Source organism: Xyrauchen texanus, unplaced genomic scaffold (assembly GCF_025860055.1).
Source record: "Xyrauchen texanus isolate HMW12.3.18 unplaced genomic scaffold, RBS_HiC_50CHRs HiC_scaffold_72, whole genome shotgun sequence".
Taxonomy (NCBI): Eukaryota; Metazoa; Chordata; class Actinopteri; order Cypriniformes; family Catostomidae; genus Xyrauchen; species Xyrauchen texanus.
Genome location: NW_026266709.1, coordinates 68858 through 93083, shown reverse-complemented (window position 1 = coordinate 93083; position 24226 = coordinate 68858). Strand labels below are relative to the sequence as shown.

The window sequence follows — 24226 nt, the reverse complement described above, 5'->3', positions numbered from 1 at the left end:
TTGATGTCCCACCAAACATCCTTACGAAGGAACCCACGGGGATGGGTGCAGAACAAAACACAGACAGTTCGTTCACACCTGCAAAATAAAAACACACATCAGAAACAAAAAATAAAGCCCAAGCATTCAGATGACCCTGACTTTGTAGCAAAAACCCGTACCTTATTTAAAATCATCAAATTGGTGCATCACAAAAATAATGTCAGTCAGGAACAGCCTCCTGCAATTGACAAAATTGAAAAACACCTGTCAGAGGTCATCAAACCAGCTTTGCCAAACCCCACAACACAAGCCCTCATTGAAGGCAATGCCAAAAACTGGGCCTATACCACTATGCTGATTCTTAAAAACCACTATGAAGACGCATTGGTAGAAGAAATGGCTAAACTCCAGCACATTCCCTCTCAGGGCTGGGATGAATGTTTTAATACGGCTATATTATGGGCTAAACGTGGTATTGGTAAAAGACTGAAAGACAAAACAATACATGAGGCTCACGGGTTGGTAGGGGAGAGATGGCACACCTCCGTCCCTGCCTTGGATTCTGGAGAAACGAGGGAGGAAGCGGAGACCCAAAATCTCTCTCCGCTCCTCCTCTCCCAGAAAACACAATGACTAATAGAGTTATGGTGCAGGCTTTGGTGCACACCATGACGGACGCTACAATCTCTGTCTGAAACATCCACCCCGTAGTAACAAAACCGACCAAAACAGCATGCACGATGACAAACCCACCGAACGATTGGTCTCCTATTAGAAAGGAGGACTCGGACAGTCATTCAGAGATTACCATAAATCTCCCTGCCTCCCCAAAAGAACAACGCACTCCTCGCGTTCGGTCCCAACCCCTGTATCAGACAGGAACAAGACCTCATCCTTATTGAGGATCAAGGGAGTGCTGAACGGGATAATCTCGGCTCACAAAGAATCACCTTAAGCCCCGAAAAAGTCACCAGCCTCAGGACAGCCACACAGGCTCGTTTAAGTGTCGAACTCAACACACCTTCTGGAGCACGACGTGACTCCCAGGAGGATGGACCGAATAGACACCTAAACACGTCCAGAAAAATGATAGAATGGAAGCTGAGTGTGCGAAAAAAATGGCTCGTTATCGGGGACTCCAATCTGTCCAAAATTCCACCTTTTAAGAATTCTGACCTCCAAATAGAAAGCTATCCAGGGGCCACGTTCAGACACATGGAGGCTGTGATCAATAAAAACGCAGTCTCCACTGACGTGGAACACGTCATCTTATCATTAGGGATTAACAGCCGGGCGCAGAACGCCAAAGACACTGCCATCAAACAGATGCAGGCGGCTTTAAGAGTGGCAAAAGAAAAATTTCCATTGGCAGAAATTTGGGTTCCAGAGTTGAACTTTTCAGGAATGCTCCCAACAAAGGAGCAGACACAATTGACCATCCTGAACGCCTATATTTCTGCCAATTTAAAACACATTCCGGCCCTGTCCAGATCTGAATTTCACACTGAAAGTGACCATATACACTGGACGGTGGACACAGCCAGAAACATGCTCCAGCACTGGCTTCAACATTTAAAATAAATATCCCCACAAGCCTGTATGCTTGGGAGGGGCATCGAAATGTTGTAGGTACACTGTAAAAACTGCATTTACCTGAATGAGAAGTGAATCCAGTCGAGGGAGCGACATTGATGGCCTGTGCACACTGGTTAGCGCCTACCCTCCTTAACTAACACTTCCTAACCCCTTAACCTAACCCCTAAACTTAACCCCTTAACCTAACCCCTAAACTTAACCCCTAAACCTAACCCCTTAACCTAACCCCTTAACTCAACCCCTTAACCTAACCCCTAAACCTAACCCCTTAACCTAACCCCTAAACCTAACCCCTTAACCTAACCCCTAAACTCAACCCCTTAACCTAACCCCTTAACCTAACCCCTAAACCTAACCCTAACCCTAACCCTAATTTTATAAAGAAGTTTTAAAAGCATGGAAGGGTTTTAAAGAAAATGTATGTATTGAGTTTAAAGGGAGAGAACAACTATTGAAGCAACCACTTTTTTTAAATCAACATATCAGAAACAACAGTAAAACCTTTTTTTACAAGAATTGGTTTTATGCAGGATTAAAACAAGTTAAAGACATTTTATATGAGGTAAAACCAGGCTTTTTACCTTTACAGGCAATCGTAGATACATTAGAAGAAAATGAAGATATAGAAAATAAGCAATTGATAAAGATGCAATATTTGAAAATAAAAGAAGCTGTACCAGTAGCATGGATTAAAAGTTTTGAAGATAAAGAAAAAGTGAATGAACAACTGGAAGTATATTTAAAAAGAAAAGATGAAAAATTTTCTTTTAATGATTGTATTTTAAAAATGTTTTATGGTTGTATATGTAAGTCTGTATTTGTAAGACCAAAATCAATTGAGTATTGGGAAAAACTATTTTACAATTTTGATGCATCAAACATATGGAAAAATGTGAGAATACATTTTAAGAGTCCTATATTAGAAAATTTTGATTATTTAATAAGACACAATTGCATAAAGACAGACATGATATTGTGTAAAATTGGGCTGATCCAAGATGAAAAATGTAAAGTATGCATGGAAAAAAAAGAAGGTGTGATGCATTTGTTTATAAATTGTAAAAAGTTAAATGGTTTTATGAAAATGTTAAAAAAGATGATAGGTGACTTTTATTTGATAAAAGAATAATTCTAGAAGAATGGGAAACTATGTTTTTATTTGGATTTAATGGTAAAGCAAAAAATAAGTTTGCTCTTAATTTAATGCTAACAGTTGCAAGATTTGCAATATGGAGAAGAAGAAATCTAATGAAACAAAAGAAAATAGAACTTCCAATAAGTGTTTTTATAAGCAGATCTTGAGCGATGAATTGACAGTATTATATGATTATTTTAATATGAATGAGAAAATAGAAATTTTTGAAGAATGCATAATGAGAAATAATGTATATATTGTTAAAACAATTAATTGTTTTGAAGTTGTATTGCCTGAAAATTTTTAAAGATTTCTTTCTATTCTTAGATGTACTTTTCATTTAAAACTAACCAAAAAAAAAAAAAAAAAGTGTTGTTTTTAATTAAAATATTTTTGAATAAATAGAAAAAAAAAAAAAAACTCGTCTGATCTCGGAAGCCAAACAGGGCTGGGCCTGGTTAGTACTTGGATGGGAGACTTCCTGGGAATACCAGGTGCTGTAAGATTTTTATTTTCCTTGTTTGTTTTAACTCATACACTCCCCCCTGGCTCAACTGGGATATATTTATTTATCCTTGGAAATTGGTTGTTTGATTGATTGATTTTCTTTCATTTAGCTTTCTCTGTGGCAAAGGACAGCTTGCTCATTTATCTTGCCTCCTACAGAAAGCAGTAGAGGGTTTTTTTTTTGCTCTTTCTTGACTGCAACATACAGAGTTGGAAAGTACAAACAAAGTGCAGTGCTTCCAAAATTTGGTGGACACATCCGAAAGAAAGCGTCCTGAGGTCATTTTTTAAGTAGAGAAGAGTTTTCTTTGGCCACTGGATTATTATTATGTGTTAAGCATATAATTGTGCAGCTGAGTATGCCCTTTTTAGCAAACAACATGGAAGCTATGACACAGGTATGCAGAAAAAGGTATTGTGGACGACTCCTGTGAAATTGAATGAATAGAGAGGAGGCACTTACCTTTTCAAAAAGAGAAATAAATAAAAATTGACACTGTCTGAGAGGAAAGGGCCTGTTGTCTCTTTTTTTAGATCTGCAGTACAAGACATATTTTAATGATGGGAGAGCAGCATAAGGATGTGTGCAGTGCGCTTGCTTTAAATGGCCTGCTGGTAGCCCCAGCACTCAGCTATGGCCATACCACCCTGTGCAGGTCCGAACTCGTCTGATCTCGGAAGCCAAACAGGGCTGGGCCTGGTTAGTACTTGGATGGGAGACTTCCTGGGAATACCAGGTGCTGTAAGATTTTTCTTTTCCTTGTTTGTTTTAACTCATACACTCCCCCCTGGATCAACTGGGATATATTTATTTATCCTTGGAAATTGGTTGTTTGATTGATTTTCTTTCATTTAGCTTTCTCTGTGGCAAAGGACAGCTTGCTCATTTATCTTGCCTCCTACAGAAAGCAGTAGAGGGTTTTTTTTGCTCTTTCTTGACTGCAACATACAGAGTTGGAAAGTACAAACAAAGTGCAGTGCTTCCAACATTTGGTGGACACATCCGAAAGAAAGCGTCCTGAGGTCATTTTTTAAGTAGAGAAGAGTTTTCTTTGGCCACTGGATTATTATTATGTGTTAAGCATATAATTGTGCAGCTGAGTATGCCCTCTTTTAGCAAACCACATGGAAGCTGTGACACAGGTATGCAGAAAAATGTATTGTGGACGACTCCTGTGAAATTGAATGAATAGAGAGAGGCACTTACCTTTTCAAAAGAGAAATAAATAAAAATAGACAATGTCTGAGAGGAAAGGGCCTGTTGTCTCTTTTTTTAGAGCTGCAGTACAAGACATATTTTAATTATGGGAGAGCAGCATAAGGATGCGTGCAGTGCGCTTGCTTTAAATGGCCTGCTGGTAGCCGCAGCACTCGCTTACGGCCATACCACCCTGTGCAGGCCCGAACTCGTCTGATCTCGGAAGCCAAACAGGGCTGGGCCTGGTTAGTACTTGGGTGGGAGACTTACTGGGAATACCAGGTGCTGTAAGATATTTCTTTTCCTTGTTTGTTTTATCTCATACACCCCCTGGCTCAACTGGGATATATTTATTTATCCTTGGAAATTGGTTGTTTGATTGATTGATTTTCTTTCATTTAGCTTTCTCTGTGGCAAAGGACAGCTTGCTCATTTATCTTGCCTCCTACAGAAAGCAGTAGAGGGTTTTTTTTGCTCTTTCTTGACTGCAACATACAGAGTTGGAAAGTACAAACAAAGTGCAGTGCTTCCAAAATTTGGTGGACACATCCGAAAGAAAGCGTCCTGAGGTCATTTTTTAAGTAGAGAAGAGTTTTCTTTGGCCACTGGATTATTATTATGTGTTAAGCATATAATTGTGCAGCTGAGTATGCCCTCTTTAGCAAACAACATGGAAGCTATGACACAGGTATGCAGAAAAAGGTATTGTGGACGACTCCTGTGAAATTGAATGAATAGAGAGGAGGCACTTACCTTTTCAAAAAGAGAAATAAATAAAAATAGACAATGTCTGAGAGGAAAGGGCCTGTTGTCTCTTTTTTTAGAGCTGCAGTACAAGACATATTTTAATGATGGGAGAGCAGCATAAGGATGTGTGCAGTGCGCTTGCTTTAAATGGCCTGCTGGTAGCCCCAGCCCTCGCTTACGGCCATACCACCCTGTGCAGGTCCGAACTCGTCTGATCTCGGAAGCCAAACAGGGCTGGGCCTGGTTAGTACTTGGGTGGGAGACTTCCTGGGAATACCAGGTGCTGTAAGATTTTTCTTTTCCTTGTTTGTTTTAACTCATAACTTGATCCCCTGGATCAACTGGGATATATTTATTTATCCTTGGAAATTGGTTGTTTGATTGATTTTCTTTCATTTAGCTTTCTCTGTGGCAAAGGACAGCTTGCTCATTTATCTTGCCTCCTACAGAAAGCAGTAGAGGGTTTTTTTTTGCTCTTTCTTGACTGCAACATACAGAGTTGGAAAGTACAAACAAAGTGCAGTGCTTCCAAAATTTGGTGGACACATCCGAAAGAAAGCGTCCTGAGGTCATTTTTTAAGTAGAGAAGAGTTTTCTTTGGCCACTGGATTATTATTATGTGTTAAGCATATAATTGTGCAGCTGAGTATGCCCTCTTTTAGCAAACCACATGGAAGCTGTGACACAGGTATGCAGAAAAAGGTATTGTGGACGACTCCTGTGAAATTGAATGAATAGAGAGGCACTTACCTTTTCAAAAGAGAAATAAATAAAAATAGACAATGTCTGAGAGGAAAGGGCCTGTTGTCTCTTTTTTTAGAGCTGCAGTACAAGACATATTTTAATTATGGGAGAGCAGCATAAGGATGCGTGCAGTGCGCTTGCTTTAAATGGCCTGCTGGTAGCCGCAGCACTCGCTACGGCCATACCACCCTGTGCAGGTCCGAACTCGTCTGATCTCGGAAGCCAAACAGGGCTGGGCCTGGTTAGTACTTGGGTGGGAGACTTCCTGGGAATACCAGGTGCTGTAAGATTTTTCTTTTCCTTGTTTGTTTTAACTCATACACTCCCCTGGCTCAACTGGGATATATTTATTTATCCTTGGAAATTGGTTGTTTGATTGATTTTCTTTCATTTAGCTTTCTCTGTGGCAAAGGACAGCTTGCTCATTTATCTTGCCTCCTACAGAAAGCAGTAGAGGGTTTTTTTTGCTCTTTCTTGACTGCAACATACAGAGTAGGAAAGTACAAACAAAGTGCAGTGCTTCCAAAATTTGGTGGACACATCCGAAAGAAAGCGTCCTGAGGTCATTTTTTAAGTAGAGAAGAGTTTTCTTTGGCCACTGGATTATTATTATGTGTTAAGCATATAATTGTGCAGCTGAGTATGCCCTCTTTTAGCAAACCACATGGAAGCTATGACACAGGTATGCAGAAAAAGGTATTGTGGACGACTCCTGTGAAATTGAATAAATAGAGAGGCACTTACCTTTTCAAAAGAGAAATAAATAAAAATAGACACTGTCTGAGAGGAAAGGGCCTGTTGTCTCTTTTTTAGATCTGCAGTACAAGACATATTTTAATTATGGGAGAGCAGCATAAGGATGTGTGCAGTGCGCTTGCTTTAAATGGCCTGCTGGTAGCCCCAGCACTCAGCTTATGGCCATACCACCCTGTGCAGGTCCGAACTCGTCTGATCTCGGAAGCCAAACAGGGCTGGGCCTGGTTAGTACTTGGATGGGAGACTTCCTGGGAATACCAGGTGCTGTAAGATTTTTCTTTTCCTTGTTTGTTTTAACTCATACACTCCCCTTGATCAACTGGGATATATTTATTTATCCTTGGAAATTGGTTGTTTGATTGATTTTCTTTCATTTAGCTTTCTCTGTGGCAAAGGACAGCTTGCTCATTTATCTTGCCTCCTACAGAAAGCAGTAGAGGGTTTTTTTTTGCTCTTTCTTGACTGCAACATACAGAGTTGGAAAGTACAAACAAAGTGCAGTGCTTCCAAAATTTGGTGGACACATCCGAAAGAAAGCGTCCTGAGGTCATTTTTTAAGTAGAGAAGAGTTTTCTTTGGCCACTGGATTATTATTATGTGTTAAGCATATAATTGTGCAGCTGAGTATGCCCTCTTTAGCAAACCACATGGAAGCTGTGACACAGGTATGCAGAAAAAGGTATTGTGGACGACTCCTGTGAAATTGAATAAATAGAGAGGCACTTACCTTTTCAAAAGAGAAATAAATAAAAATTGACACTGTCTGAGAGGAAAGGGCCTGTTGTCTCTTTTTTAGATCTGCAGTACAAGACATATTTTAATTATGGGAGAGCAGCATAAGGATGTGTGCAGTGCGCTTGCTTTAAATGGCCTGCTGGTAGCCGCAGCACTAGCTACGGCCATACCACCCTGTGCAGGTCCGAACTCGTCTGATCTCGGAAGCCAAACAGGGCTGGGCCTGGTTAGTACTTGGGTGGGAGACTTCCTGGGAATACCAGGTGCTGTAAGATTTTTCTTTTCCTTGTTTGTTTTAACTCATACACTCCCCCTGGCTCAACTGGGATATATTTATTTATCCTTGGAAATTGGTTGATTGATTGATTTTCTTTCATTTAGCTTTCTCTGTGGCAAAGGACAGCTTGCTCATTTATCTTGCCTCCTACAGAAAGCAGTAGAGGTTTTTTTTTGCTCTTTCTTGACTGCAACATACAGAGTAGGAAAGTACAAACAAAGTGCAGTGCTTCCAAAATTTGGTGGACACATCCGAAAGAAAGCGTCCTGAGGTCATTTTTTAAGTAGAGAAGAGTTTTCTTTGGCCACTGGATTATTATTATGTGTTATGCATACAATTGTGCAGCTGAGTATGCCCTCTTTTAGCAAACCACATGGAAGCTGTGACACAGGTATGCAGAAAAAGGTATTGTGGACGACTCCTGTGAAATTGAATGACTAGAGAGGCACTTACCTTTTCAAAAGAGAAATAAATAAAAATTGACACTGTCTGAGAGGAAAGGGCCTGTTGTCTCTTTTTTAGATCTGCAGTACAAGACATATTTTAATGATGGGAGAGCAGCATAAGGATGTGTGCAGTCGCTTGCTTTAAATGGCCTGCTGGTAGCCGCAGGCACTCAGCTACGGCCATACCACCCTGTGCAGGTCCGAACTCGTCTGATCTCGAAGCCAAACAGGGCTGGGCCTGGTTAGTACTTGGGTGGGAGACTTCCTGGGAATACCAGGTGCTGTAAGATTTTTCTTTTCCTTGTTTGTTTTAACTCATACACTCCCCTGGCTCAACTGGGATATATTTATTTATCCTTGGAAATTTGATTGATTTTCTTTCATTTAGCTTTCTCTGTGGCAAAGGACAGCTTGCTCATTTATCTTGCCTCCTACAGAAAGCAGTAGAGGTTTTTTTTTTTTGCTCTTTCTTGACTGCAACATACAGAGTAGGAAAGTACAAACAAAGTGCAGTGCTTCCAAAATTTGGTGGACACATCCGAAAGAAAGCGTCCTGAGGTCATTTTTTAAGTAGAGAAGAGTTTTCTTTGGCCACTGGATTATTATTATGTGTTATGCATACAATTGTGCAGCTGAGTATGCCCTCTTTTAGCAAACCACATGGAAGCTGTGACACAGGTATGCAGAAAAAGGTATTGTGGACGACTCCTGTGAAATTGAATGACTAGAGAGGCACTTACCTTTTCAAAAAGAGAAATAAATAAAAATTGACACTGTCTGAGAGGAAAGGGCCTGTTGTCTCTTTTTTTAGATCTGCAGTACAAGACATATTTTAATGATGGGAGAGCAGCATAAGGATGTGTGCAGTGCGCTTGCTTTAAATGGCCTGCTGGTAGCCGCAGCACTCGCTACGGCCATACCACCCTGTGCAGGTCCGAACTCGTCTGATCTCGGAAGCCTAACAGGGCTGGGCCTGGTTAGTACTTGGGTGGGAGACTTCCTGGGAATACCAGGTGCTGTAAGATTTTTCTTTTCCTTGTTTGTTTTAACTCATACACTCCCCTGGCTCAACTGGGATATATTTATTTATCCTTGGAAATTTGATTGATTTTCTTTCATTTAGCTTTCTCTGTGGCAAAGGACAGCTTGCTCATTTATCTTGCCTCCTACAGAAAGCAGTAGAGGGTTTTTTTTTTTTTGCTCTTTCTTGACTGCAACATACAGAGTTGGAAAGTACAAACAAAGTGCAGTGCTTCCAAAATTTGGTGGACACATCCGAAAGAAAGCGTCCTGAGGTCATTTTTTAAGTAGAGAAGAGTTTTCTTTGGCCACTGGATTATTATTATGTGTTAAGCATATAATTGTGCAGCTGAGTATGCCCTCTTTTAGCAAACCACATGGAAGCTGTGACACAGGTATGCAGAAAAAGGTATTGTGGACGACTCCTGTGAAATTGAATAAATAGAGAGGCACTTACCTTTTCAAAAGAGAAATAAATAAAAATTGACACTGTCTGAGAGGAAAGGGCCTGTTGTCTCTTTTTTAGATCTGCAGTACAAGACATATTTTAATTATGGAGAGCAGCATAAGGATGTGTGCAGTGCGCTTGCTTTAAATGGCCTGCTGGTAGCCGCAGCACTCAGCTACGGCCATACCACCCTGTGCAGGTCCGAACTCGTCTGATCTCGGAAGCCAAACAGGGCTGGGCCTGGTTAGTACTTGGATGGGAGACTTCCTGGGAATACCAGGTGCTGTAAGATTTTTCTTTTCCTTGTTTGTTTTAACTCATACACTCCCCCCTGGCTCAACTGGGATATATTTATTTATCCTTGGAAATTTGATTGATTTTCTTTCATTTAGCTTTCTCTGTGGCAAAGGACAGCTTGCTCATTTATCTTGCCTCCTACAGAAAGCAGTAGAGGGTTTTTTTTTGCTCTTTCTTGACTGCAACATACAGAGTAGGAAAGTACAAACAAAGTGCAGTGCTTCCAAAATTTGGTGGACACATCCGAAAGAAAGCGTCCTGAGGTCATTTTTTAAGTAGAGAAGAGTTTTCTTTGGCCACTGGATTATTATTATGTGTTAAGCCTATAATTGTGCAGCTGAGTATGCCCTTTTTAGCAAACAACATGGAAGCTATGACACAGGTATGCAGAAAAAGGTATTGTGGACGACTCCTGTGAAATTGAATGAATAGAGAGGAGGCACTTACCTTTTCAAAAAGAGAAATAAATAAAAATAGACAATGTCTGAGAGGAAAGGGCCTGTTGTCTCTTTTTTAGAGCTGCAGTACAAGACATATTTTAATGATGGGAGAGCAGCATAAGGATGCGTGCAGTGCGCTTGCTTTAAATGGCCTGCTGGTAGCCCCAGCCCTCAGCTTATGGCCATACCACCCTGTGCAGGCCCGAACTCGTCTGATCTCGGAAGCCAAACAGGGCTGGGCCTGGTTAGTACTTGGATGGGAGACTTCCTTGGAATACCAGGTGCTGTAAGATTTTTCTTTTCCTTGTTTGTTTTAACTCATAACTTGATCCCCCTTGATCAACTGGGATATATTTATTTATCCTTGGAAATTGGTTGTTTGATTGATTTTCTTTCATTTAGCTTTCTCTGTGGCAAAGGACAGCTTGCTCATTTATCTTGCCTCCTACAGAAAGCAGTAGAGGGTTTTTTTTTGCTCTTTCTTGACTGCAACATACAGAGTTGGAAAGTACAAACAAAGTGCAGTGCTTCCAAAATTTGGTGGACACATCCGAAAGAAAGCGTCCTGAGGTCATTTTTTAAGTAGAGAAGAGTTTTCTTTGGCCACTGGATTATTATTATGTGTTAAGCATATAATTGTGCAGCTGAGTATGCCCTCTTTTAGCAAACCACATGGAAGCTGTGACACAGGTATGCAGAAAAGGTATTGTGGATCGACTCCTGTGAAATTGAATAAATAGAGAGGCACTTACCTTTTCAAAAGAGAAATAAATAAAATTGACACTGTCTGAGAGGAAAGGGCCTGTTGTCTCTTTTTTAGATCTGCAGTACAAGACATATTTTAATTATGGGAGAGCAGCATAAGGATGTGTGCAGTGCGCTTGCTTTAAATGGCCTGCTGGTAGCCAGCAGCACTAAGCTACGGCCATACCACCCTGTGCAGGTCCGAACTCGTCTGATCTCGGAAGCCAAACAGGGCTGGGCCTGGTTAGTACTTGGGTGGGAGACTTCCTGGGAATACCAGGTGCTGTAAGATTTTTCTTTTCCTTGTTTGTTTTAACTCATACACTCCCCTGGCTCAACTGGGATATATTTATTTATCCTTGGAAATTTGATTGATTTTCTTTCATTTAGCTTTCTCTGTGGCAAAGGACAGCTTGCTCATTTATCTTGCCTCCTACAGAAAGCAGTAGAGGGTTTTTTTGCTCTTTCTTGACTGCAACATACAGAGTAGGAAAGTACAAACAAAGTGCAGTGCTTCCAAAATTTGGTGGACACATCCGAAAGAAAGCGTCCTGAGGTCATTTTTTAAGTAGAGAAGAGTTTTCTTTGGCCACTGGATTATTATTATGTGTTAAGCCTATAATTGTGCAGCTGAGTATGCCCTTTTTAGCAAACAACATGGAAGCTATGACACAGGTATGCAGAAAAAGGTATTGTGGACGACTCCTGTGAAATTGAATGAATAGAGAGGAGGCACTTACCTTTTCAAAAGAGAAATAAATAAAAATAGACAATGTCTGAGAGGAAAGGGCCTGTTGTCTCTTTTTTAGAGCTGCAGTACAAGACATATTTTAATGATGGGAGAGCAGCATAAGGATGCGTGCAGTCGCTTGCTTTAAATGGCCTGCTGGTAGCCCCAGCCCTCGCTTATGGCCATACCACCCTGTGCAGGCCCGAACTCGTCTGATCTCGGAAGCCAAACAGGGCTGGGCCTGGTTAGTACTTGGATGGGAGACTTCCTGGGAATACCAGGTGCTGTAAGATTTTTCTTTTCCTTGTTTGTTTTAACTCATAACTTGATCCCCCTTGATCAACTGGGATATATTTATTTATCCTTGGAAATTGGTTGTTTGATTTTCTTTCATTTAGCTTTCTCTGTGGCAAAGGACAGCTTGCTCATTTATCTTGCCTCCTACAGAAAGCAGTAGAGGTTTTTTTTTTGCTCTTTCTTGACTGCAACATACAGAGTTGGAAAGTACAAACAAAGTGCAGTGCTTCCAAAATTTGGTGGACACATCCAAAGAAAGCGTCCTGAGGTCATTTTTTAAGTAGAGAAGAGTTTTCTTTGGCCACTGGATTATTATTATGTGTTAAGCATATAATTGTGCAGCTGAGTATGCCCTCTTTAGCAAACCACATGGAAGCTGTGACACAGGTATGCAGAAAAAGGTATTGTGGACGACTCCTGTGAAATTGAATAAATAGAGAGGCACTTACCTTTTCAAAAGAGAAATAAATAAAAATTGACACTGTCTGAGAGGAAAGGGCCTGTTGTCTCTTTTTTAGATCTGCAGTACAAGACATATTTTAATTATGGGAGAGCAGCATAAGGATGTGTGCAGTGCGCTTGCTTTAAATGGCCTGCTGGTAGCCACGAGCACTAAGCTTACGGCCATACCACCCTGTGCAGGTCCGAACTCGTCTGATCTCGGAAGCCAAACAGGGCTGGGCCTGGTTAGTACTTGGGTGGGAGACTTCCTGGGAATACCAGGTGCTGTAAGATTTTTCTTTTCCTTGTTTGTTTTAACTCATACACTCCCCTGGCTCAACTGGGATATATTTATTTATCCTTGGAAAGTTTGATTGATTTTCTTTCATTTAGCTTTCTCTGTGGCAAAGGACAGCTTGCTCATTTATCTTGCCTCCTACAGAAAGCAGTAGAGGGTTTTTTTTGCTCTTTCTTGACTGCAACATACAGAGTAGGAAAGTACAAACAAAGTGCAGTGCTTCCAAAATTTGGTGGACACATCCGAAGAAAGCGTCCTGAGGTCATTTTTTAAGTAGAGAAGAGTTTTCTTTGGCCACTGGATTATTATTATGTGTTAAGCCTATAATTGTGCAGCTGAGTATGCCCTTTTTAGCAAACAACATGGAAGCTATGACACAGGTATGCAGAAAAAGGTATTGTGGACGACTCCTGTGAAATTGAATGAATAGAGAGGAGGCACTTACCTTTTCAAAAGAGAAATAAATAAAAATAGACAATGTCTGAGAGGAAAGGGCCTGTTGTCTCTTTTTTAGAGCTGCAGTACAAGACATATTTTAATGATGGGAGAGCAGCATAAGGATGCGTGCAGTGCGCTTGCTTTAAATGGCCTGCTGGTAGCCCCAGCCCTCAGCTTATGGCCATACCACCCTGTGCAGGCCCGAACTCGTCTGATCTCGGAAGCCAAACAGGGCTGGGCCTGGTTAGTACTTGGATGGGAGACTTCCTGGGAATACCAGGTGCTGTAAGATTTTTCTTTTCCTTGTTTGTTTTAACTCATAACTTGATCCCCTTGATCAACTGGGATATATTTATTTATCCTTGGAAATTGGTTGTTTGATTTTTCTTTCATTTAGCTTTCTCTGTGGCAAAGGACAGCTTGCTCATTTATCTTGCCTCCTACAGAAAGCAGTAGAGGTTTTTTTTTGCTCTTTCTTGACTGCAACATACAGAGTTGGAAAGTACAAACAAAGTGCAGTGCTTCAAAATTTGGTGGACACATCCGAAAGAAAGCGTCCTGAGGTCATTTTTAAGTAGAGAAGAGTTTTCTTTGGCCACTGGATTATTATTATGTGTTAAGCATATAATTGTGCAGCTGAGTATGCCCTCTTTAGCAAACCACATGGAAGCTGTGACACAGGTATGCAGAAAAAGGTATTGTGGACGACTCCTGTGAAATTGAATAAATAGAGAGGCACTTACCTTTTCAAAAAGAGAAATAAATAAAAATTGACACTGTCTGAGAGGAAAGGGCCTGTTGTCTCTTTTTAGATCTGCAGTACAAGACATATTTTAATGATGAGAGAGCAGCATAAGGATGTGTGCAGTCGCTTGCTTTAAATGGCCTGCTGGTAGCCGCAGCACTCAGCTACGGCCATACCACCCTGTGCAGGTCCGAACTCGTCTGATCTCGGAAGCCAAACAGGGCTGGGCCTGGTTAGTACTTGGGTGGGAGACTTCCTGGGAATACCAGGTGCTGTAAGATTTTTCTTTTCCTTGTTTGTTTTAACTCATACACTCCCCTGGCTCAACTGGGATATATTTATTTATCCTTGGAAATTTGATTGATTTTCTTTCATTTAGCTTTCTCTGTGGCAAAGGACAGCTTGCTCATTTATCTTGCCTCCTACAGAAAGCAGTAGAGGTTTTTTTTGCTCTTTCTTGACTGCAACATACAGAGTAGGAAAGTACAAACAAAGTGCAGTGCTTCCAAAATTTGGTGGACACATCCGAAAGAAAGCGTCCTGAGGTCATTTTTTAAGTAGAGAAGAGTTTTCTTTGGCCACTGGATTATTATTATGTGTTATGCATACAATTGTGCAGCTGAGTATGCCCTCTTTAGCAAACCACATGGAAGCTGTGACACAGGTATGCAGAAAAAGGTATTGTGGACGACTCCTGTGAAATTGAATGACTTAGAGAGGCACTTACCTTTTCAAAAGAGAAATAAATAAAAATTGACACTGTCTGAGAGGAAAGGGCCTGTTGTCTCTTTTTTAGATCTGCAGTACAAGACATATTTTAATGATGGGAGAGCAGCATAAGGATGTGTGCAGTGCGCTTGCTTTAAATGGCCTGCTGGTAGTCGCAGCACTCAAGCTACGGCCATACCACCCTGTGCAGGTCCGAACTCGTCTGATCTCGGAAGCCAAACAGGGCTGGGCCTGGTTAGTACTTGGGTGGGAGACTTCCTGGGAATACCAGGTGCTGTAAGATTTTTCTTTTCCTTGTTTGTTTTAACTCATACACTCCCCCTGGCTCAACTGGGATATATTTATTTATCCTTGGAAATTTGATTGATTTTCTTTCATTTAGCTTTCTCTGTGGCAAAGGACAGCTTGCTCATTTATCTTGCCTCCTACAGAAAGCAGTAGAGGGTTTTTTTGCTCTTTCTTGACTGCAACATACAGAGTAGGAAAGTACAAACAAAGTGCAGTGCTTCCAAAATTTAGTGGACACATCCGAAAGAAAGCGTCCTGAGGTCATTTTTTAAGTAGAGAAGAGTTTTCTTTGGCCACTGGATTATTATTATGTGTTAAGCCTATAATTGTGCAGCTGAGTATGCCCTTTTTAGCAAACAACATGGAAGCTATGACACAGGTATGCAGAAAAAGGTATTGTGGACGACTCCTGTGAAATTGAATGAATAGAGAGGAGGCACTTACCTTTTCAAAAGAGAAATAAATAAAAATAGACAATGTCTGAGAGGAAAGGGCCTGTTGTCTCTTTTTTAGAGCTGCAGTACAAGACATATTTTAATGATGGGAGAGCAGCATAAGGATGCGTGCAGTGCGCTTGCTTTAAATGGCCTGCTGGTAGCCCCAGCCCTCAGCTTATGGCCATACCACCCTGTGCAGGCCGAACTCGTCTGATCTCGGAAGCCAAACAGGGCTGGGCCTGGTTAGTACTTGGATGGGAGACTTCCTTGGAATACCAGGTGCTGTAAGATTTTTCTTTTCCTTGTTTGTTTTAACTCATAACTTGATCCCCTTGATCAACTGGGATATATTTATTTATCCTTGGAAATTGGTTGTTTGATTGATTTTCTTTCATTTAGCTTTCTCTGTGGCAAAGGACAGCTTGCTCATTTATCTTGCCTCCTACAGAAAGCAGTAGAGGGTTTTTTTTGCTCTTTCTTGACTGCAACATACAGAGTTGGAAAGTACAAACAAAGTGCAGTGCTTCCAAAATTTGGTGGACACATCCGAAAGAAAGCGTCCTGAGGTCATTTTTTAAGTAGAGAAGAGTTTTCTTTGGCCACTGGATTATTATTATGTGTTAAGCATATAATTGTGCAGCTGAGTATGCCCTCTTTTAGCAAACCACATGGAAGCTGTGACACAGGTATGCAGAAAAAGGTATTGTGGACGACTCCTGTGAAATTGAATAAATAGAGAGGCACTTACCTTTTCAAAAGAGAAATAAATAAAAATTGACACTGTCTGAGAGGAAAGGGCCTGTTGTCTCTTTTTTAGATCTGCAGTACAAGACATATTTTAATTATGGGAGAGCAGCATAAGGATGTGTGCAGTGCGCTTGCTTTAAATGGCCTGCTGGTAGCCGCAGCACTAGCTACGGCCATACCACCCTGTGCAGGTCCGAACTCGTCTGATCTCGGAAGCCAAACAGGGCTGGGCCTGGTTAGTACTTGGGTGGGAGACTTCCTGGGAATACCAGGTGCTGTAAGATTTTTCTTTTCCTTGTTTGTTTTAACTCATACACTCCCCTGGCTCAACTGGGATATATTTATTTATCCTTGGAAATTTGATTGATTTTCTTTCATTTAGCTTTCTCTGTGGCAAAGGACAGCTTGCTCATTTATCTTGCCTCCTACAGAAAGCAGTAGAGGGTTTTTTGCTCTTTCTTGACTGCAACATACAGAGTAGGAAAGTACAAACAAAGTGCAGTGCTTCCAAAATTTGGTGGACACATCCGAAAGAAAGCGTCCTGAGGTCATTTTTAAGTAGAGAAGAGTTTTCTTTGGCCACTGGATTATTATTATGTGTTAAGCCTATAATTGTGCAGCTGAGTATGCCCTTTTTAGCAAACAACATGGAAGCTATGACACAGGTATGCAGAAAAAGGTATTGTGGACGACTCCTGTGAAATTGAATGAATAGAGAGGAGGCACTTACCTTTTCAAAAGAGAAATAAATAAAATAGACAATGTCTGAGAGGAAAGGGCCTGTTGTCTCTTTTTTAGAGCTGCAGTACAAGACATATTTTAATGATGGGAGAGCAGCATAAGGATGCGTGCAGTGCGCTTGCTTTAAATGGCCTGCTGGTAGCCCAGCCCTCAGCTTATGGCCATACCACCCTGTGCAGGCCCGAACTCGTCTGATCTCGGAAGCCAAACAGGGCTGGGCCTGGTTAGTACTTGGATGGGAGACTTCCTGGGAATACCAGGTGCTGTAAGATTTTTCTTTTCCTTGTTTGTTTTAACTCATAACTTAATCCCCCTGATCAACTGGGATATATTTATTTATCCTTGGAAATTGGTTGTTTGATTTTCTTTCATTTAGCTTTCTCTGTGGCAAAGGACAGCTTGCTCATTTATCTTGCCTCCTACAGAAAGCAGTAGAGGTTTTTTTTTGCTCTTTCTTGACTGCAACATACAGAGTTGGAAAGTACAAACAAAGTGCAGTGCTTCCAAAATTTGGTGGACACATCCGAAAGAAACGTCCTGAGGTCATTTTTTAAGTAGAGAAGAGTTTTCTTTGGCCACTGGATTATTATTATGTGTTAAGCATATAATTGTGCAGCTGAGTATGCCCTCTTTTAGCAAACCACATGGAAGCTGTGACACAGGTATGCAGAAAAAGGTATTGTGGACGACTCCTGTGAAATTGAATAAATAGAGAGGCACTTACCTTTTCAAAAAGAGAAATAAATAAAATTGACACTGTCTGAGAGGAAAGGGCCTGTTGTCTCTTTTTTAGATCTGCAGTACAAGACATATTTTAATGATGGGAGAGCAGCATAAGGATGTGTGCAGTGCGCTTGCTTTAAATGGCCTGCTGGTAGCCGCAGCACTAAGCTACTGGCCATACCACCCTGTGCAGGTCCGAACTCGTCTGATCTCGGAAGCCAAACAGGGCTGGGCCTGGTTAGTACTTGGGTGGGAGACTTCCTGGGAATACCAGGTGCTGTAAGATTTTTCTTTTCCTTGTTTGTTTTAACTCATACACTCCCCCTGGCTCAACTGGGATATATTTATTTATCCTTGGAAATTTGATTGATTTTTCTTTCATTTAGCTTTCTCTGTGGCAAAGGACAGCTTGCTCATTTATCTTGCCTCCTACAGAAAGCAGTAGAGGTTTTTTTTGCTCTTTCTTGACTGCAACATACAGAGTAGGAAAGTACAAACAAAGTGCAGTGCTTCCAAAATTTGGTGGACACATCCGAAAGAAAGCGTCCTGAGGTCATTTTTAAGTAGAGAAGAGTTTTCTTTGGCCACTGGATTATTATTATGTGTTATGCATACAATTGTGCAGCTGAGTATGCCCTCTTTTAGCAAACCACATGGAAGCTGTGACACAGGTATGCAGAAAAAGGTATTGTGGACGACTCCTGTGAAATTGAATGACTTAGAGAGGCACTTACCTTTTCAAAAGAGAAATAAATAAAATTGACACTGTCTGAGAGGAAAGGGCCTGTTGTCTCTTTTTTAGATCTGCAGTACAAGACATATTTTAATGATGGGAGAGCAGCATAAGGATGTGTGCAGTGCGCTTGCTTTAAATGGCCTGCTGGTAGCCGCAGCACTACGCTTACGGCCATACCACCCTGTGCAGGTCCGAACTTCGTCTGATCTCGGAAGCCAAACAGGGCTGGGCCTGGTTAGTACTTGGGTGGGAGACTTCCTGGGAATACCAGGTGCTGTAAGATTTTTCTTTTCCTTGTTTGTTTTAACTCATACACTCCCCCTGGCTCAACTGGGATATATTTATTTATCCTTGGAAATTTGATTGATTTTCTTTCATTTAGCTTTCTCTGTGGCAAAGGACAGCTTGCTCATTTATCTTGCCTCCTACAGAAAGCAGTAGAGGGTTTTTTTTTTTTGCTCTTTCTTGACTGCAACATACAGAGTTGGAAAGTACAAACAAAGTGCAGTGCTTCCAAAATTTGGTGGACACATCCGAAAGAAAGCGTCCTGAGGTCATTTTTTAAGTAGAGAAGAGTTTTCTTTGGCCACTGGATTATTATTATGTGTTAAGCCTATAATTGTGCAGCTGAGTATGCCCTTTTTAGCAAACAACATGGAAGCTATGACACAGGTTTGCAGAAAAAGGTATTGTGGACGACTCCTGTGAAATTGAATGAATAGAGAGGAGGCACTTACCTTTTCAAAAGAGAAATAAATAAAATAGACAATGTCTGAGAGGAAAGGGCCTGTTGTCTCTTTTTTTAGAGCTGCAGTACAAGACATATTTTAATGATGGGAGAGCAGCATAAGGATGCGTGCAGTCGCTTGCTTTAAATGGCCTGCTGGTAGCCCCAGCCCTCAGCTTATGGCCATACCACCCTGTGCAGGCCCGAACTCGTCTGATCTCGGAAGCCAAACAGGGCTGGGCCTGGTTAGTACTTGGATGGGAGACTTCCTGGGAATACCAGGTGCTGTAAGATTTTTCTTTTCCTTGTTTGTTTTAACTCATAACTTGACCCCCTTGATCAACTGGGATATATTTATTTATCCTTGGAAATTGGTTGTTTGATTGATTTTCTTTCATTTAGCTTTCTCTGTGGCAAAGGACAGCTTGCTCATTTATCTTGCCTCCTACAGAAAGCAGTAGAGGGTTTTTTTTTGCTCTTTCTTGACTGCAACATACAGAGTTGGAAAGTACAAACAAAGTGCAGTGCTTCCAAAATTTGGTGGACACATCCGAAAGAAAGCGTCCTGAGGTCATTTTTTAAGTAGAGAAGAGTTTTCTTTGGCCACTGGATTATTATTATGTGTTAAGCATATAATTGTGCAGCTGAGTATGCCCTCTTTTAGCAAACCACATGGAAGCTGTGACACAGGTATGCAGAAAAAGGTATTGTGGACGACTCCTGTGAAATTGAATAAATAGAGAGGCACTTACCTTTTCAAAAAGAGAAATAAATAAAAATTGACACTGTCTGAGAGGAAAGGGCCTGTTGTCTCTTTTTTAGATCTGCAGTACAAGACATATTTTAATTATGGGAGAGCAGCATAAGGATGTGTGCAGTGCGCTTGCTTTAAATGGCCTGCTGGTAGCCGCAGCACTACGCTTGCAGCCATACCACCCTGTGCAGGTCGAACTCGTCTGATCTCGGAAGCCAAACAGGGCTGGGCCTGGTTAGTACTTGGGTGGGAGACTTCCTGGGAATACCAGGTGCTGTAAGATTTTTCTTTTCCTTGTTTGTTTTAACTCATACACTCCCCCTGGCTCAACTGGGATATATTTATTTATCCTTGGAAATTTGATTGATTTTCTTTCATTTAGCTTTCTCTGTGGCAAAGGACAGCTTGCTCATTTATCTTGCCTCCTACAGAAAGCAGTAGAGGTTTTTTTGCTCTTTCTTGACTGCAACATACAGAGTAGGAAAGTACAAACAAAGTGCAGTGCTTCCAAAATTTGAGTGGACACATCCGAAGAAAGCGTCCTGAGGTCATTTTTTAAGTAGAGAAGAGTTTTCTTTGGCCACTGGATTATTATTATGTGTTATGCATACAATTGTGCAGCTGAGTATGCCCTCTTTTAGCAAACCACATGGAAGCTGTGACACAGGTATGCAGAAAAAGGTATTGTGGACGACTCCTGTGAAATTGAATGACTAGAGAGGCACTTACCTTTTCAAAAGAGAAATAAATAAAAATTGACACTGTCTGAGAGGAAAGGGCCTGTTGTCTCTTTTTTTAGATCTGCAGTACAAGACATATTTTTAATGATGGGAGAGCAGCATAAGGATGTGTGCAGTGCGCTTGCTTTAAATGGCCTGCTGGTAGCCGCAGCACTCAGCTTACGGCCATACCACCCTGTGCAGGTCCGAACTCGTCTGATCTCGGAAGCCAAACAGGGCTGGGCCTGGTTAGTACTTGGGTGGGAGACTTCCTGGGAATACCAGGTGCTGTAAGATTTTTCTTTTCCTTGTTTGTTTTAACTCATACACTCCCCCTGGCTCAACTGGGATATATTTATTTATCCTTGGAAATTTGATTGATTTTCTTTCATTTAGCTTTCTCTGTGGCAAAGGACAGCTTGCTCATTTATCTTGCCTCCTACAGAAAGCAGTAGAGGGATTTTTTTTTTTGCTCTTTCTTGACTGCAACATACAGAGTTGGAAAGTACAAACAAAGTGCAGTGCTTCCAAAATTTGGTGGACACATCCGAAGAAAGCGTCCTGAGGTCATTTTTTAAGTAGAGAAGAGTTTTCTTTGGCCACTGGATTATTATTATGTGTTAAGCATATAATTGTGCAGCTGAGTATGCCCTCTTTTAGCAAACCACATGGAAGCTGTGACACAGGTATGCAGAAAAAGGTATTGTGGACGACTCCTGTGAAATTGAATAAATAGAGAGGCACTTACCTTTTCAAAAAGAGAAATAAATAAAAATTGACACTGTCTGAGAGGAAAAGGGCCTGTTGTCTCTTTTTTAGATCTGCAGTACAAGACATATTTTAATTATGGGAGAGCAGCATAAGGATGTGTGCAGTGCGCTTGCTTTAAATGGCCTGCTGGTAGCCGCAGCACTCGCTTACGGCCATACCACCCTGTGCAGGTCCGAACTTCGTCTGATCTCGGAAGCCAAACAGGGCTGGGCCTGGTTAGTACTTGGGTGGGAGACTTCCTGGGAATACCAGGTGCTGTAAGATTTTTCTTTTCCTTGTTTGTTTTAACTCATACACTCCCCCCTGGCTCAACTGGGATATATTTATTTATCCTTGGAAATTGGTTGTTTGATTGATTTTCTTTCATTTAGCTTTCTCTGTGGCAAAGGACAGCTTGCTCATTTATCTTGCCTCCTACAGAAAGCAGTAGAGGGTTTTTTTTGCTCTTTCTTGACTGCAACGTACAGAGTTGGAAAGTACAAACAAAGTGCAGTGCTTCCAAAATTTGGTGGACACATCCGAAAGAAAGCGTCCTGAGGTCATTTTTTAAGTAGAGAAGAGTTTTCTTTGGCCACTGGATTATTATTATGTGTTAAGCATATAATTGTGCAGCTGAGTATGCCCTCTTTTAGCAAACCACATGGAAGCTGTGACACAGGTATGCAGAAAAAGGTATTGTGGGCGACTCCTGTGAAATTGAATAAATAGAGAGGCACTTACCTTTTCAAAAAGAGAAATAAATAAAAATTGACACTGTCTGAGAGGAAAGGGCCTGTTGTCTCTTTTTTAGATCTGCAGTACAAGACATATTTTAATTATGGGAGAGCAGCATAAGGATGTGTGCAGTGCGCTTGCTTTAAATGGCCTGCTGGTAGCCGCAGCACTAAGCTTACGGCCATACCACCCTGTGCAGGTCCGAACTCGTCTGATCTCGGAAGCCAAACAGGGCTGGGCCTGGTTAGTACTTGGGTGGGAGACTTCCTGGGAATACCAGGTGCTGTAAGATTTTTCTTTTCCTTGTTTGTTTTAACTCATACACTCCCCCTGGCTCAACTGGGATATATTTATTTATCCTTGGAAATTTGATTGATTTTCTTTCATTTAGCTTTCTCTGTGGCAAAGGACAGCTTGCTCATTTATCTTGCCTCCTACAGAAAGCAGTAGAGGGTTTTTTTTGCTCTTTCTTGACTGCAACATACAGAGTAGGAAAGTACAAACAAAGTGCAGTGCTTCCAAAATTTAGTGGACACATCCGAAAGAAAGCGTCCTGAGGTCATTTTTTAAGTAGAGAAGAGTTTTCTTTGGCCACTGGATTATTATTATGTGTTAAGCCTATAATTGTGCAGCTGAGTATGCCCTTTTTAGCAAACAACATGGAAGCTATGACACAGGTATGCAGAAAAAGGTATTGTGGACGACTCCTGTGAAATTGAATGAATAGAGAGGAGGCACTTACCTTTTCAAAAGAGAAATAAATAAAAATAGACAATGTCTGAGAGGAAAGGGCCTGTTGTCTCTTTTTTAGAGCTGCAGTACAAGACATATTTTAATGATGGGAGAGCAGCATAAGGATGCGTGCAGTGCGCTTGCTTTAAATGGCCTGCTGGTAGCCCCAGCCCTCGCTTATGGCCATACCACCCTGTGCAGGCCCGAACTCGTCTGATCTCGGAAGCCAAACAGGGCTGGGCCTGGTTAGTACTTGGATGGGAGACTTCCTGGGAATACCAGGTGCTGTAAGATTTTTCTTTTCCTTGTTTGTTTTAACTCATAGCAGTCCCCTTGATCAACTGGGATATATTTATTTATCCTTGGAAATTGGTTGTTTGATTTTTCTTTCATTTAGCTTTCTCTGTGGCAAAGGACAGCTTGCTCATTTATCTTGCCTCCTACAGAAAGCAGTAGAGGATTTTTTTTTGCTCTTTCTTGACTGCAACATACAGAGTTGGAAAGTACAAACAAAGTGCAGTGCTTCCAAAATTTGGTGGACACATCCGAAAGAAAGCGTCCTGAGGTCATTTTTTAAGTAGAGAAGAGTTTTCTTTGGCCACTGGATTATTATTATGTGTTAAGCATATAATTGTGCAGCTGAGTATGCCCTCTTTAGCAAACCACATGGAAGCTGTGACACAGGTATGCAGAAAAGGTATTGTGGACGACTCCTGTGAAATTGAATAAATAGAGAGGCACTTACCTTTTCAAAAAGAGAAATAAATAAAAATTGACACTGTCTGAGAGGAAAGGGCCTGTTGTCTCTTTTTTTAGATCTGCAGTACAAGACATATTTTAATGATGGGAGAGCAGCATAAGGATGTGTGCAGTGCGCTTGTTTTAAATGGCCTGCTGGTAGCCGCAGCACTCGCATACGGCCATACCACCCTGTGCAGGCCCGAACTCGTCTGATCTCGGAAGCCAAACAGGGCTGGGCCTGGTTAGTACTTGGGTGGGAGACTTCCTGGGAATACCAGGTGCTGTAAGATTTTTCTTTTCCTTGTTTGTTTTAACTCATACACTCCCCCCTGGCTCAACTGGGATATATTTATTTATCCTTGGAAATTTGATTGATTTTCTTTCATTTAGCTTTCTCTGTGGCAAAGGACAGCTTGCTCATTTATCTTGCCTCCTACAGAAAGCAGTAGAGGGTTTTTTGCTCTTTCTTGACTGCAACATACAGAGTAGGAAAGTACAAACAAAGTGCAGTGCTTCCAAAATTTGGTGGACACATCCGAAAGAAAGCGTCCTGAGGTCATTTTTTTAAGTAGAGAAGAGTTTTCTTTGGCCACTGGATTATTATTATGTGTTAAGCCTATAATTGTGCAGCTGAGTATGCCCTTTT

The 24226-nt window shown here is 41.3% G+C and overlaps 28 pseudogenes; all 28 read left to right on the top strand.

Annotated features, from left to right (window-relative positions):
* Positions 1 to 3850: 3850 nt before the first annotated feature.
* LOC127642624 (uncharacterized) lies at positions 3851 to 3969 on the top strand (annotated as a pseudogene).
* Positions 3970 to 4593: 624 nt separating this feature from the next.
* LOC127642671 (uncharacterized) lies at positions 4594 to 4712 on the top strand (annotated as a pseudogene).
* Positions 4713 to 5338: 626 nt separating this feature from the next.
* Positions 5339 to 5457, top strand: LOC127642585 (uncharacterized; annotated as a pseudogene).
* A 623-nt stretch (positions 5458 to 6080) lies between these two features.
* On the top strand, positions 6081 to 6199 carry LOC127642620 (uncharacterized; annotated as a pseudogene).
* A 620-nt stretch (positions 6200 to 6819) lies between these two features.
* On the top strand, positions 6820 to 6938 carry LOC127642594 (uncharacterized; annotated as a pseudogene).
* Positions 6939 to 7556: 618 nt separating this feature from the next.
* Positions 7557 to 7675, top strand: LOC127642619 (uncharacterized; annotated as a pseudogene).
* A 620-nt stretch (positions 7676 to 8295) lies between these two features.
* Positions 8296 to 8413, top strand: LOC127642650 (uncharacterized; annotated as a pseudogene).
* A 616-nt stretch (positions 8414 to 9029) lies between these two features.
* LOC127642640 (uncharacterized) lies at positions 9030 to 9148 on the top strand (annotated as a pseudogene).
* Positions 9149 to 9764: 616 nt separating this feature from the next.
* LOC127642606 (uncharacterized) lies at positions 9765 to 9883 on the top strand (annotated as a pseudogene).
* Positions 9884 to 10502: 619 nt separating this feature from the next.
* On the top strand, positions 10503 to 10621 carry LOC127642593 (uncharacterized; annotated as a pseudogene).
* A 624-nt stretch (positions 10622 to 11245) lies between these two features.
* LOC127642618 (uncharacterized) lies at positions 11246 to 11364 on the top strand (annotated as a pseudogene).
* A 612-nt stretch (positions 11365 to 11976) lies between these two features.
* LOC127642668 (uncharacterized) lies at positions 11977 to 12095 on the top strand (annotated as a pseudogene).
* A 620-nt stretch (positions 12096 to 12715) lies between these two features.
* On the top strand, positions 12716 to 12834 carry LOC127642584 (uncharacterized; annotated as a pseudogene).
* A 615-nt stretch (positions 12835 to 13449) lies between these two features.
* On the top strand, positions 13450 to 13568 carry LOC127642667 (uncharacterized; annotated as a pseudogene).
* Positions 13569 to 14183: 615 nt separating this feature from the next.
* On the top strand, positions 14184 to 14302 carry LOC127642617 (uncharacterized; annotated as a pseudogene).
* Positions 14303 to 14914: 612 nt separating this feature from the next.
* On the top strand, positions 14915 to 15033 carry LOC127642616 (uncharacterized; annotated as a pseudogene).
* A 615-nt stretch (positions 15034 to 15648) lies between these two features.
* Positions 15649 to 15766, top strand: LOC127642608 (uncharacterized; annotated as a pseudogene).
* Positions 15767 to 16387: 621 nt separating this feature from the next.
* Positions 16388 to 16506, top strand: LOC127642615 (uncharacterized; annotated as a pseudogene).
* A 610-nt stretch (positions 16507 to 17116) lies between these two features.
* LOC127642666 (uncharacterized) lies at positions 17117 to 17235 on the top strand (annotated as a pseudogene).
* A 618-nt stretch (positions 17236 to 17853) lies between these two features.
* On the top strand, positions 17854 to 17972 carry LOC127642632 (uncharacterized; annotated as a pseudogene).
* Positions 17973 to 18585: 613 nt separating this feature from the next.
* Positions 18586 to 18705, top strand: LOC127642603 (uncharacterized; annotated as a pseudogene).
* Positions 18706 to 19324: 619 nt separating this feature from the next.
* On the top strand, positions 19325 to 19443 carry LOC127642665 (uncharacterized; annotated as a pseudogene).
* Positions 19444 to 20068: 625 nt separating this feature from the next.
* LOC127642622 (uncharacterized) lies at positions 20069 to 20186 on the top strand (annotated as a pseudogene).
* A 614-nt stretch (positions 20187 to 20800) lies between these two features.
* Positions 20801 to 20919, top strand: LOC127642583 (uncharacterized; annotated as a pseudogene).
* A 618-nt stretch (positions 20920 to 21537) lies between these two features.
* LOC127642602 (uncharacterized) lies at positions 21538 to 21657 on the top strand (annotated as a pseudogene).
* A 623-nt stretch (positions 21658 to 22280) lies between these two features.
* Positions 22281 to 22399, top strand: LOC127642582 (uncharacterized; annotated as a pseudogene).
* Positions 22400 to 23014: 615 nt separating this feature from the next.
* LOC127642664 (uncharacterized) lies at positions 23015 to 23133 on the top strand (annotated as a pseudogene).
* A 618-nt stretch (positions 23134 to 23751) lies between these two features.
* Positions 23752 to 23870, top strand: LOC127642672 (uncharacterized; annotated as a pseudogene).
* Positions 23871 to 24226: the final 356 nt, after the last annotated feature.